We start from the raw sequence: 14,125 nt of genomic DNA on the forward strand, positions 1-14,125 counted from the left end.
GTGAGTGTGAATAACAAGTTGGAATTATGACTTCTTAGTGTTGTCAGCTACTTTATTTTGTGTCCTTGGTTTCACTGATGTTTATACATAATTATACTAGAATCATACTTTATGTTCTTCCAAAAGACCATTTTAAAACCTTTTCTCATGAGGTTGAGATTCCATTTGATAACTTCAAAGAAAAATAACAAATATGTGAGAGAGATTTAGTTGACAACATGAAAAATAGAATAGGAGTTTTCAAGTTTCAAATTTTAGATAGATTTCATTAAAAGGTAGGAATAAAAAAAATCTTCAAATTCACAATAGGGCATGACATTTACAATATTTTATATTAACAGTCACATATATTTTATAATTACATCTTAAAATATACAATTAAACAAAAAAGCACAGATTGTTTTTAGACTCTTCTTCATAGGGTGTTGAAAAAGAACTTTTACTAGGAAACTTAATAATTAACTGCTATTCATATTTTATTAATCAGGTGTTTCAAATTCTTGTACAGTTGTCTTGTTATACCTATCTCAGTATTGTCTTTTCCACATGTGTGCTTCTTTCGATATTATAAAAGCCTTTTATATTGTTACATGGTAAAGCCAACTCATTGTACTTGGTTCCAGTAAAAGGGATATTTAGGATGTCATGTAATTAGAAAAATCTATGGATATGGTTATCTTCAGGCACTATTTTCAGTAAGTATTCAACAAACCATGTTACTAGTCTCAGAATCCATCACAATTAGCTTGATCTCTTGGTTTTTATAACGCTGTTTCCAGTGCTCTGGAAGACACAGAGTCACACAGATAACCTTCCAGAGACCCATGGGTATTTCTTGATTTTGATTTTGTCATAAGCTTGACTTCAAGCAGATTTCGGTGAACCAGCTGGCTTAGGTTCCAGTCGTGCTCTATGTGCCTGTTAACCGAGGAGTAGGCAGAACTCCACATCAAGAATACAATAAAAATAAAATTATTTCCAAACGGTTACTATTTAATAAGGTTGACTAGATGCTGAGGCGCCAGGAAGGCCATTATTTAATATCTATCTCATCTTCATTCTAATTGTTTTCCTTTGAAAAAATGTCACTTTCCTTGTTTAAAATGGGGTACTGAAATAGCCATTTCCATACCATAAAACTGACCATAAGGTAGATTAGAGAACTGAAATAGGTGGGAGGTGGGAGGGTTAGAATTCAATCCCAGGAACTGCATAGACCCTTGATCACAGTCAGACATAGATTTCTTGGCCCCGATAGTGCTGAGAGCTCTGAACTGTTAGGCTCAGTTAGGGTATCCCCATGATACAAAGGAGAACAAAAATGAAAAAAAAATTGACAACCAACATGGTCAGGAAGCAGATTATGTGAGATAATGAGACAGGGCAGCTGCTAGTATTTATTTTGTTTTATCCAATGTACTGGAGCCAACAAAAAAAGAGAGAAAAATCCCTGATTATAAATGCTAGAGAAAAGCAACATGTTGTGATCATTTTTACATTTCTCTTCTGCCCTCTTTTGTATGTTCCATATGTGCACTAGATATAATGACAGAGGCATAAGGAAGAATCCTTCTAATGCCATTCCTGTTTTAGAACTAAAGTCATTAAAAATAAGAATCGATGCATGGTGATGGATGTTCTACTTTAGTTTTATTTAACATATTAGATCTAACATAAAATAATGACTCTCTTTTAAAAACAGAACAGGTATTAACCTATGAATCCTTAAATAATTCTATGCCTTTCCTTTTCCTACTTTCTTGACATTTTTTGTCAAAGTTGATAGAAATTTTTCCTCTGGGTAGGCGCTAGAGTACAATGTGTAGGGCCAGGATCGACCCCAGGCATCCCATGTGGTCCCCCAAGCACTGTCTAGAGTAATTCCTGAGCACAGAGCCAGAAGTAACTCATGAGCTTTGCTGGATGTGACCTCAAAACAAAACAAAAAGAGAAAGAGAGAAAAAGAAAAAAATGCTCTTTTAATAAAACTGACACATTCTACCTTTTTTAAAGGGATTTAGGGAGTGAACAGTTATAAAGTTTATGGAATATAATTATTGGCCTGTGGCGATACACAATGCCAAAATCTCGAAGTCATGGTTAGAATCTTAGATTTTAAATCAAAAGTATTCAGATTGCTACTAGAAAAAAAATTGTTATTTCTTTAAGTATAAAATAGCACTTTTTAGAGACCTAAGCTGTGAACAAATTTATGATATTATAAACTTTATTGGAGATCTGTTTCTCGCTTCTCATAATATGCTTAGCTGAAATTAGACGTTTTTATATTATCTTTGAACATTATTAACTTAAGTGAAATCAAGCTGTTGTTTAATCAAATAAGTAGTCAAGACAGTCTGAAAAACATTTGATTTCCTCAAGTTTGGATTATTTAAAATTTTAGCATTGCATTTCTTTTTAAAAGTTCAATAAAAAATTTTGTTTCCTTTGGAACTTGAAAAGTTATATGAAGAATAATAATACAAATAATAGGTTAGTAAGGTTAAATCTGATATACTAGCTCAATATTTTTCCATTTAAGTTCTATAATATGTATTTTGAAAAAAAACTTCATTATAAAAACATGCGTTTTTTATAATTTTTCATTAGATATGTTATTAAAAAATATAGCATCATTAAAACTCATCATCTTTCTATTCCCCAAAGCACCTAAAGCAATTTTACCCCATAGTAGAGACTGTTCTTAATTGGTGAATAAGAAATAAAGAATAAATGAACATAAATGAATTACATTTTAAAGGATATATTTTATACCTAAATCAAATATAAAATAAAATTTGAAAAAATAAAACTCTTATTTGCATATTTTAATCATAAAATAATATATTCAAATTGAAATTTAAGCATTTTTTGAAATGCAGGGGTAATAAAACAAAAGTTTTGTAAAATAGTTGAGAAAATCATATTCAACTAAGAAAAATCAGATATCTCACATTAATCAAATACTATTTTCCATCTTATAAAGCATGAATTGATCAAGCACATGCATCTCCTTCTCTAGCATTAAGTTAATTTGTTCCTTACAATTAGAGTTTATTTCTATTAAAAAGACTTTTAGTAATACTTACTTTATAAAATACTTACTTTATAAAATACAGGAATGAAACATATTTGTGTATATTGGTATTATATTCTATTAATTTTGTGTTTATTTTTCTAATATTTTAAAAAATATTTGGGTGTGTACAATGTGCATAACATTTTCAAATAATAATAGTTTGAGGGGTTTCGAACCTGTAGACCACTTATTTATTTATGTTTTCTGTTATATCTGATGACAATCTCTAATGCTAAATTTAATAGGAGTGGTAAGAGCATAGAGTTATTTTATTCAAGTTTCAAATAATTTCCTCACTGAACTAGCTGAAGTTTGTTATATATGACCTTTACTATGTTGAGATATAAACTGTACACATTTTAGAGATTTCATTATAGATAGGTACTGAACCTTATTGAATTATTTTCCATATCTAGGTAAAGGTAAAGGCCCTCCCGTTGATCGTCGATTTGCTCGAGCGGGCCCAGTAACGTCTCCATTGGAGACTTTGTTGTTACTGTGTCTGGCATATCGAATACTCTCGGTAGCTTGCCGGGCTCTCCGAGAGGGGCGGAGGAATCGAACTCGGGTCGGCCATGTTGGCCGCTTGTAAGGCAAACGCCATATCTATTAATATGTAATTTATTGATTTGATATTTTAATGATGTTATTTACCACAAAAATTGATTTGCATATATTGAATCATCATTGCACTCCTCAAAATAAGGAAAGTAACACACCCTGGAAAGAAAAAGCAAATATTAGAATTACATAGAATACGTGATGTTAATTGCCTAGAGATTTTAAATAAATATTTATTAATGTAGAGCTATTGAATATAGTAGACAACCTATAATATAAGGTAATACAGTTTAGTTATTAAAATCCTAAGAAATAAAAACAGTGGGAAAATTTAAAGGATGTTTTTATTGAATGTATCAGCACAAGCGACATAAAGCAGTTAATAAAAATTCAAGAATCTGAAAAAGCTATATTGTACAGTGGGTACAGCTTTTGTTTTGTACATGGAAAACCTAGATTCAATCTTGGGCATCCCTTTTGGTTCCTCAAGCACCACAAGGAATAATTTCTGAATACAGAGTCAGAAGTAACCCAGAGCATTGCTGGGTATGGACCTCAAATTGAAAAATAATACTATTTTAAGAATTAATATTACACAATTGTGTCACAAATATTGAGCCCATACAGTTAAGTAAAGACCCCAAAATATAAGAGTGAGTTGCTACACTTACAAATAAGATTTTGGCCAGATGAGTCTCAAGGAAAATTAAATACATTTTAGAAAGAAACTTTTGTATTTATATTTTATTTTGAGTCATGTCTGGTTGTGCTCAGGCTTACTCCTGGCACTCATCTCAAGTATCACTCCTGATGGTGTTCGGGACCATCAGAAGTGCTGGGGATCAATCTGAGGCCAGGTCTATGGAGCGTTAGGTATGAAACACTGATATCTATACTATCTGTTCATTCCCCAAAATACTTTTGTAAAAGATGGAATTTTGCCTTGGTACAACCTATATATCATCACACTAAGTGACCATTCATCACCTAATATAATGATTGAAATCTAAGAATTTGTATTACAAAATTCTGATGAAAGCAGAAACAAGAGTAATTCTCATAATTACTGATAGAAATTTAAAATAGTGTAGCCACTTTAGAAGACAGTGTTTTACAAATCAAAGCATACTCATGATATAATGCAATAATCATCTTTTATTTATTCAACAGATTTGAAAGTTTTTGTGTCCATACAAAACCTGCATTTGTATACTTGTTTTAGCTTCATTCACATTTGCTGAAAGTTATAAACAGAATAGTCTTCAAATGTAAGATTCATAAACAAATGCTGATGTATTCATACATGGAAATAGTATTCAGTTATTAAAACAAATGCATATCAAGATACAAAATTAGATAGATCCTAAACACAAATTACTAAGCTAAGGAAGTATACATAAAGGGGCTATATATTGTTTAATTTCAGCTGTGTGACATTCTAGACTGCTAAAATTATAGGTATATACATAGCTCAATGCTTGCCAGGCATCAGGATAGTGAGTGAAAGAGAGGAAGATTAAACAGGTAGAGCACATAAGGGATTTTAGAGTGCAATTATTCTCCATGAGATTGTAATTGTATAGCATAGTATTTGTGAAAATCTTTAGAATCATAAAGCACAAAATGTGAACTATAATATTTTAGATTAAATGATATTCTTTAGGAAATTGAAAAATCAAGAATGGAATGCATAATGTGACAAAATAATCCAAGTATATTACAAATTATAAGACCACTACACTAAAGGGAGAAAGAATAAAGGAAGAGGCTATAGTGACCCTTGAAGTAATGAATCATAATATGATATGATATTGATATTTATGTACATGAGAGCCGGTATGTTTTAGAATGAGCAAGTGCATAGCAAAGTATCTCTTTAACAGTAAAATGATATATGGGCTATGTTTCTAGTATATATCCTATCATTATTCAAAGCAAAACACAATAGAAATATGACCAATATCCATTGGTTAACACCCTTGTCTTTACTTTCAAAGTGCTCAACATAAATTTATATTTTAAATTCAATTGAGAAAGAAATCTAAACAGAATAACATTTGCAAATAGGCTTTTATTCAGATGAAATTTCATGCAAGGATATAGAGGATATACTTTGAAACAGTACTATTTGTTCTATAAAGATAGATGTATTTAAACTGTATAAATTGTATGAATATTAATAACTTGAATATAGATATATCTATCAAATTCCACTGGTATGTATTCTGCATATTTGCAAATGCAACATCAGAACTCATACAACTGAAATTAATTATTAAAACTATAATAAGAAGGTGAAATGTTATTCATGCCGTATTTCTGATAGCTGAAAGAGTAAAATTACTTTCAGAGTTTTCTTATGGATAAAAATGGTGATTTTCTAGAACAAGCTACTTAGCTCCACTGGAAAGGGTGAGTATAGCTAACAGTTCATTACATCACCTCAGATTAAGAGGTAGTGCTTTATACATTTAGATGCATTTAGATACAGTACAGACTCCAGAATAGTTTTCCATATCTAGGCTTAAATTCTCTAGTTGGTTAAATAAGGATGTATATAGAAAAGAAATTAATGAAGATGAGATGCTATTGTGGACAAGATATTCTTCAAAGGAGAGATTCTTTAAAGAGATTTTAAAAGTTTAATGCTAGAGTTTCTTACATTTCAAAATTAAAATCATGAATACATATTTGGAATCTAAGTTAGTATAACGGACACCTCACCACTGGCATACTCTTGTGTTTATTTTTAGTAATGTGGATAGTGTTACCACATTAGCTCCTGATATCACTCCACTTCATTTTCAGAGATCAGTCAGCCACCATTATTTATAACGAAAATAGCTAATTACATACATACCATTTTGTAGTAACCTACATAAGAGCTCAAGATATTACCTGTACCTCTTTGGTATGCATTTTAATCCTCTATAACATGTATAAAATTCCTTTTTATCATGCTTACAGTTAATTCTCTCACTTTAATACATTCCACTTGCGATATTTTGGTGGTAGAGAAATGCCTTAAAAGATGTCTCTTTGAAGGCTGCAAATGATAGCAGAGAATATGACCATTTTGTTAAATTTTCAATCCAGTTCTGAATATTTATTTTTATGCAGTAAATTTCCTCCAAAATAGAGAATTGAAATTCATACTTTAATAATCTCTCAAAATTTAAACTCAACTAGAAGAGTAGGGTTAAAAAATATTCAATTTTCAAAAAAATACATGCAATTTTCTTAGGTCAATTTCTGTCACTGTCACTGTCCTCCCGTTGTTCATCAATTTGCTCGAGCGGGCCCAGTAACATCTCCATTGTGACACTTGTTACTGTGTTTGGCATATTGAATATGTCACGGGTAGCTTGCCAGACTTTGCCATGTGGGCGAGATACTCTCCGTAGCTTATTGGGCTCTCAGAAAGGGGCAGAGAAATCGAACCTGGGTCGGCCTAGTTGGTCTGGTCTGCCACGTGCAAGGCAAATGCTATTATTGAGTACTATATTTAACCAACTGTTCTGGAAATCGATTTTTTAAAAGAAATCAAGTGCAGTTGATGAAAAATTTTATTTTATTAATAAAAAAGTAAAATAATTTTTAGGAGAAGTAACATTTTTAGCTAGAAATTTATTTGAAAGAAAATTTTTAGGTTGGATTTTGGAAAACGTAGGCTATTGCTTTTATCAATTATTTTGTGGAATTTAGAAAGTAACCACTTTATGTGTTGACCACGGATTAGATAAGATTTATATAATCAGGGCCTGGAGCAATATCCAGGGATAGGGCATTTGCCTTTCACCTTGACCAACCAGGGTTCAATCCCCATTATTCCATATGGTACCCATGAGCACCGCTAGCAGTAATTCCTGAGTGCTGAGTCAGGAGTAACCCCTGAGCATCGCTGAGTTATATCAAATTTCCTCTCTGGTTATAAGTTGAAGAATGTGTTTTCTGGAAACTGGTTATTTTGGGTTGGTTAAGAAGTTATATGAAAATTCTATGATGCTTAGAGTTCCTCTCCCAGATGCTCCAATTTCCCCATATTATATTGCAACAGACATAGCATCACTTAAAAAAAAAAGCATTTTTATTGAGATGTTATGCTCTACAAACTGTTAATTATGCTTTTCATGAATACATTGTTTCTATAACACCCCAACACAGAGTGCCTGCTTCCCTCCACAAATGACCCAAAGAACCTTCCCATCCATACCCTTTTCCAGATAAGCTTAATTCTGTAGGACAAAATCTCTAGCTTCAATGCCATTTGCTGTTTCCTTACTAAGACATTGCATGTTTTAAGATGCCTTTTCTTTTCCCCTTTGCAAAAGAGGGAGGTGATGACAAAACAGTTGGTGAGTGTGAAAGTGTCATTTAACAGAAAAAAAAATGGGGAGTGAGTTGAGGGGCATCATTTGATTTGCAGTTCATTAACTCTCAGATTCTTCTATACTTCCGATAATTAGTACTAGCACTGAAAGTTATTAAGCATCTGTGATCTCAATTTTCTTTACCTGTGTGTTCCTATTACTGCATTTATTTAGGAACTGCTTTGTCTAAAATAAATTGGGGTGGAGAGGACCTCCCTATGTAAGTGCAGATTCTGTTTCTTTTGAAATGTGATAGGCTAGCGGTCCATGAGACTGATATGGTGAAGAGCAGAAAGTGAATTTAGTTGTGACTCTTGAGTCATATTTTACTATCTCCCAGTCTCTCTCAGTTTACTTTTATAGTCCTAGTGTCTCTTTGTTAAAATAATTATTTTTCTCTGTGTGAGATGCTGTCATTAGATGAAAGGTCATGGTTATAATATGAATCCTGGATAATAAATACAGTGCAAAATGGATTGAAATGCATAGAGCAAAAAGACTTTCCAATTAAAAAACACTTTGCCAAGTCTGCACCAAACAAACAACCATATAGACTCTGATTTCTCTTCAGTTATAATTAGCTGTCAGTGGAAGCTAATTACTTTCAGGATCAAAGGAAACAAAACTAGAAATAAAATGGAGGAATTCCTTTTAGATTTAAAGTTTAAATAAATGTTTGCCTTAGGAGCAGACCATACGCTGAATCCATCCCAAAAGAAAAATGAACTTAAGATTCTTCAGTACATATAGACAGACTTTAAAGTTCACCGACGGTGGACAAAGAAATAAAAGGCAGATTTTATTTCCTTTGGGAGTATCAAGTGGGAGATTTTGTAAGGGAGTCTCTTTACATATCTTCCTCGTTGTTTTATCATCAGACCTGAGAAGGATTGTACCTTTATTGAGATTTATCTGAAAATGCTTGCTTCTAGGAAGACTATTAAAATACTTATTTGATTTCTGATTTCTCAGAACAATATATCTACCATATTATCACTGTAGCACTGCCCTCCCATTGTTCATCAATTTGCTTGACCGGGCACCAGTAACGTCTCCACTGTGAGACTTGTTGTTATTGTTTTTTGGCATATCGAATATGTCACGGGTAGCTTGCAAGGCTTTGCTGTGGGGGCAGGATACTCATGGTACTTGCTGGGCTCTCTGAGAGGGATGGAGGAATCAAACCCGGGTCGGCCATGTGCAAGGCAAACGCCCTGCCCACTGTGATATCACTCCAGCCCATCTAATATATTAAATAAGAAAATTAATTGTTAGAGTATGAATCCATAACAACTTATACCCAGCATTCACTGGGTAATATTAAAAAATGTTATTTTATATTCCTAAAATTAGGGCATTAAATTTCTCCCTAGGAATTGGTTCGAAAAACCAGCTATGAAAACCAAAAAGAAAATTTTATAATTATGATTTTAGTTTGTGCTACAAAGAGGTTAATACCATTTGCAAATGAATTTTGAGATACAATATTCATATTTTAGATGTTTCTGAATAGTTAATACAGCACAATTATATAAAGTAGCAATAATCATTGTTCCCATTTTAACATATAGAACAGTCTGAAAGATTAAGTGACTTTCTGACACCACATGTCTAACATGAAACTAAATTGAAAAAAAAAAAAAACAAGATTTGCCGGAATGCCAAGCCTGTTCTCTTTAGTGCTCCCCTCCTGAGCACTCCTCTCTCCTCCCATCATATTATGATAAAGCATACTTTTCCCACTTTCTTCTTGCAAAGCCCGAACCCTATACATGCCCACGTTTCCTTTCCTCTTAGTACTCAGTTCTCAATAATTGCATGTTTCATCCTTTTCCTTTGAGTTCTGCGACTTTAGAGACCTCATAAAAGGAGAACCATGCGTTGATTTTTTGGGGGGCTATCTTGTCTCACTTAACATAATTACCTTAAGATTTATCCATGCTGTCGCATATAACAGATCTTATTCATGTTTTAAGTTTTACTGTTTCATTTTATTCATGTCACAGAGCCCAGCCAGCTACCGAGAGTATCTCGCCCAGTCAGCAAAGCCTGGCAAGCTCCCGGCATCGTATTCGATATGCCAAACACAGTAACAGCAAGTCTCACAATGGACACTTGCTGGTGCCCGCTCGAGCAAATCGATGAACAACGGGAAGACAGTGCTATCTTTTGTATTGCTGCTTGACTTTTAGGTGATATTTCTAAAAAATTAAAAATCTGTTTAAACCATAGCAATAAAACTGGGATGGAGGGATAGCACAGTGGGCAGGGCATTTGCCTTGCTGAAAGCCAACTCGGGTTCAATTCCCAGCATCCCATATGGTCCCCAGAGTATAGCCAGGACTAATTCGCTTGGGGAAGCATGTAGGATGCTGAACATTGAATCTGGGCAGGCTTCATGCAAGCAAACATTCTACTAGCTATATTCTATCTCTGCCCTAGCAATGAGAAATTTTACTGTTATTTTTTCACATGATACTAAAACCAACTTGTATGTGACTTTTAGAGTGCTTTAGGATTCTCTATTTGTCTATGTACACACCACTAGCAGAGTTTTTCAAATGTCTTTGTCTTTTCATAATAATGCTGCATTTCATCTTCTCATTTCAATTTAAAGAATATCTTTATCATTTCTTACAAAGCATTTTAAGCCTTGTAAGAATAGCATTCCCAAGGGCCTGGAGCAATAGTACGGCGGGTAGGGGGTAGGACATTTGCTTTGCATGCAGCTGACCTAGGTTCTATTCTCAGCATCCCATATGGTCCCCTGAGCACTGCCAAGAGTAATTCCTGAGTGCGGAGCCAGGAGTAACCTCTGTGTATTGCCAGGTGTGACCAAAAAAGTTAAAAAAAAAAAAGTATTCCCATTGGTAAAAGCATTTCTACTGATAATGAGATCTCTTACATTTTTCTTTTCTGAGAAAAAAATTGTTTAGGTTCAATACTGATCAATTGTTTTATTTGTATAACAATCTTTTGATTTTAATCATTCTACTTCTTTATACCTATAACGTTTCTGCTTTTAAACTTAGAGGAAATTTCTATGAAAGCCCCTTATTTGTGACAAGTTGTTTCTCTCTTACTGATTTCAATATTTTCTATTTATTTTTGACTTTTGGCAATTTGGTATAATATTTCCTAATGTGGATGTCTCCTAGTTAATAGTAGGCAGATTAAAATACATTTTTTCTCATTTAAATGACCATTTTTCTTCAGATGCTGGAAATTTTCAGCCATTAGTTCTTGAAATATGCCTTATATTCTTCCATAATCTCTATTATCAGTTCTTTTAATGGATTACAATAATTCTTTTGACTTTCCTAACACATTTTATCCTTTATTATTTTTTCTTATTGTAATGCAACTTGCTTTTTTTAAATTAAGGAAAACATGGAGCTTTGTAGGCTGCACCTAGTGTAACTAAAAGTTTCATACTGACTGTGTGCTCCAGAGTCACTCCTGACAGTGCTCAGGGGACCATATATAGTACTAGGGATCAAACCCTGGTCTGTTATGTTTAAAATAAGTGCTCTGAACACCATACTATCTCGCTGCTGATTTTAAATAATACCTTTTTAGATTTATTGGTTCTAATATACTTTTGATCAAGTCTGTTGTGTAAGTTAATTTGTCAATTAAGTTACTGCACTGTTAGAATGTCACAGCTTTAGAATATTTTTTTAAGCTTTTTTTGTTAACTTGGGCCAGCCTAGCAGTATGAGGGCAGGGCCTTCTCCTAGCTCAGTGCTCAGGTAGTATTGAAAGAGCACTTTTGGCACTATCTTCTGCCAGAGGTAAAACCCAAGATTCCTGATGGCAATGTATCCTTTCCAATGCTTCCAGCCATCACTCCAGTCCCAAGATATAACTTTTGAATTCTCTTCTAGGTAATTATAGATCAATATATTTTTCAGATAAATTTCCTGGAGATTTAATTTGTTCCTTTGATTGGGTCATGTTTTCCAGCTTTATGGTCTGTGTTGGTGAAAAGTGTGTTGACACAGAGAGAGAGATAAAGATGAAGAGAGAAAGATGGGAGAGAGAGGGATAAAGGGTGATACAGTCAGAGAGAGGAGAGAAAGAGTGTGAGAGTGGAAGAGAGTAAGTGAGCATGTGGGTATACAAGGCCATTTATAAAAGTATTTGTCCTCTCAGTCTTTATATAATAGCTTCTTGTGGAGGTAAGCCATCAAAGATTATTGACTAGAGAGATTTGCCTTTGCATGGGTGCCTCACCCAATAGTGCTCAGGGCTTACTCCTGACTTAGCGTGCAAGACTCATTCCTGGCTGGCATGGGAGACCATATGGAGTGCCAGGGATTGAACCCTACCTGCTGTCCTATAGCTCCTGCCCCTGGCTAGAAAGTCTTAAGAACTCTAAAAAAAACTTTCTAGGGATATTTCTTATTGGGTCTTGTAGATATATTTTCCCAGTTATGTCTTTTCTACTACTTCTCTTACTGAAGAGCGTCAAAAAGCAGTCCTCTTTTCAAAAAAGTTGAAGTGCTGGACACTCCACTTTAGAATTACTTAGACTCTGCTCTGCATTTTAAACCTTTTCTCTTTATGTTTCATTCAAAGTTTGGAATGTCCACGTACATTTAGCCCAGGAGTGTGCCATTTAATCTGCTTTACTTCTTTTTACTCTCTTTCTGTCTTTGTCTCTGCTTCTCTCTCTTCCTCTCTTCCTCTCTCTCCCTCTCTGTATCTCTCTCCTCCTCTCTCCCTCCCTACCCCCCGTCTCTCTCTCTCTCTCTCTCTCTCTCTCTCTCTCTCTCTCTCTCTCTCTCTCTCTCTCTCTCTCTCTCCTTACCACATTCTCCTTAGAATTGACACTCCCTTCCTTAGTAAACTTCTACACACATGTACACACCAGAATGTTAGTGACATATTATATTATCTCTTATCTTTCAAGATGGAGGAACACTAAGTTGGGAATTTTATACTGAGTTTATACTGAGTTGTGCCAATTTGGTGGAGGATACTTATAAGTAGAAATGACTTGCTTTGAGTGTTTGATTGTGACAATTCTTAATGTGTAAGAAGAGTACTGAGAATTTTTCACTTGTTTCTGTTATTCTTGTAAAATCATTGACATTTTTGTACTATTATTAAAATGATACTCAGAGGCAGCTGTGATGGGCGGCAGCCAAGGACACTGTTATTGTCACCACCTCTCAGAAGACATTAGGGAGCTAGAACTGGGATGAGAGCAGAAGGCAAACCCAGAACAGATGTCATCATCATGGGAGGGTTACGGGGAGGGTTACAGTGCAGAGTTACAGGGGAGGATTATAGGGATGGTAACAGGGGAGTATTACAAGGTTGGTTACAGGGGAGGGTTACAGGGGAGCATTATCTGGAGGGTTACAGGGGAGGGTAAGAGAAGAGTTATGGGGGAGGGTTATAGGGGAGGGTAAAGAGGAAGGTTATAGGGGGACGGTTGGAGGATTGTGGAGGATGATGGGGGTAGGTTTGCGGGGGAGAACTATAGAAGGAAGGTTTGGGGGGAAGGTTACAGGGGAGGGTCATTGAGGAAGGTAAAGGGGAGGGTTACAGGGGAGGAGCTGGAGCGATAGCACAGTAGTTATGGTATTTACCTTGCACGCGGCCAACCCGGGTTTGATTCCTCCATCCCTCTCGGAGAGCCCAGCAAGCTGCCAAGAGAATCCCACCTGCAGGGCAGAGTCTGGCAATCTCCCCGTGGTGTATTCGATATGCCAGAAACAGTAACAACAAGTCTCACAATGGAGATGTTACTGGTGCCCACTCGAACAAATCTATAACAATGGGAATACAGTGCTACAGTGCAGTGCTATTATTTAAATAATATTTCTGGTAAGGGAATCTATGCTAGAGCATCCCAATTTTATATCTTGTTTATATCTCAATAATTTATCATAATTATTGTAAAATCAGGAATATCAGGATAGTCTTATTTTTTTAAAATGAAAAAATCAGTATGATATAAAAATAAAACTCTTGGGGCCAGAGTGATAATATGACAGGTATTATTTGCCTTGCTTGTGGCAGACGTGAGTTTGATCCCTAGTACCCTATATGGTCCCACAAACACAATAGTAGTGAACCCTGAGCACAGAGCCAAGTGCTAGTC

This window comes from Sorex fumeus, unplaced genomic scaffold (genome assembly GCF_029834395.1).
Source record: "Sorex fumeus unplaced genomic scaffold, SorFum_2.1 ptg000265l, whole genome shotgun sequence".
Taxonomy (NCBI): Eukaryota; Metazoa; Chordata; class Mammalia; order Eulipotyphla; family Soricidae; genus Sorex; species Sorex fumeus.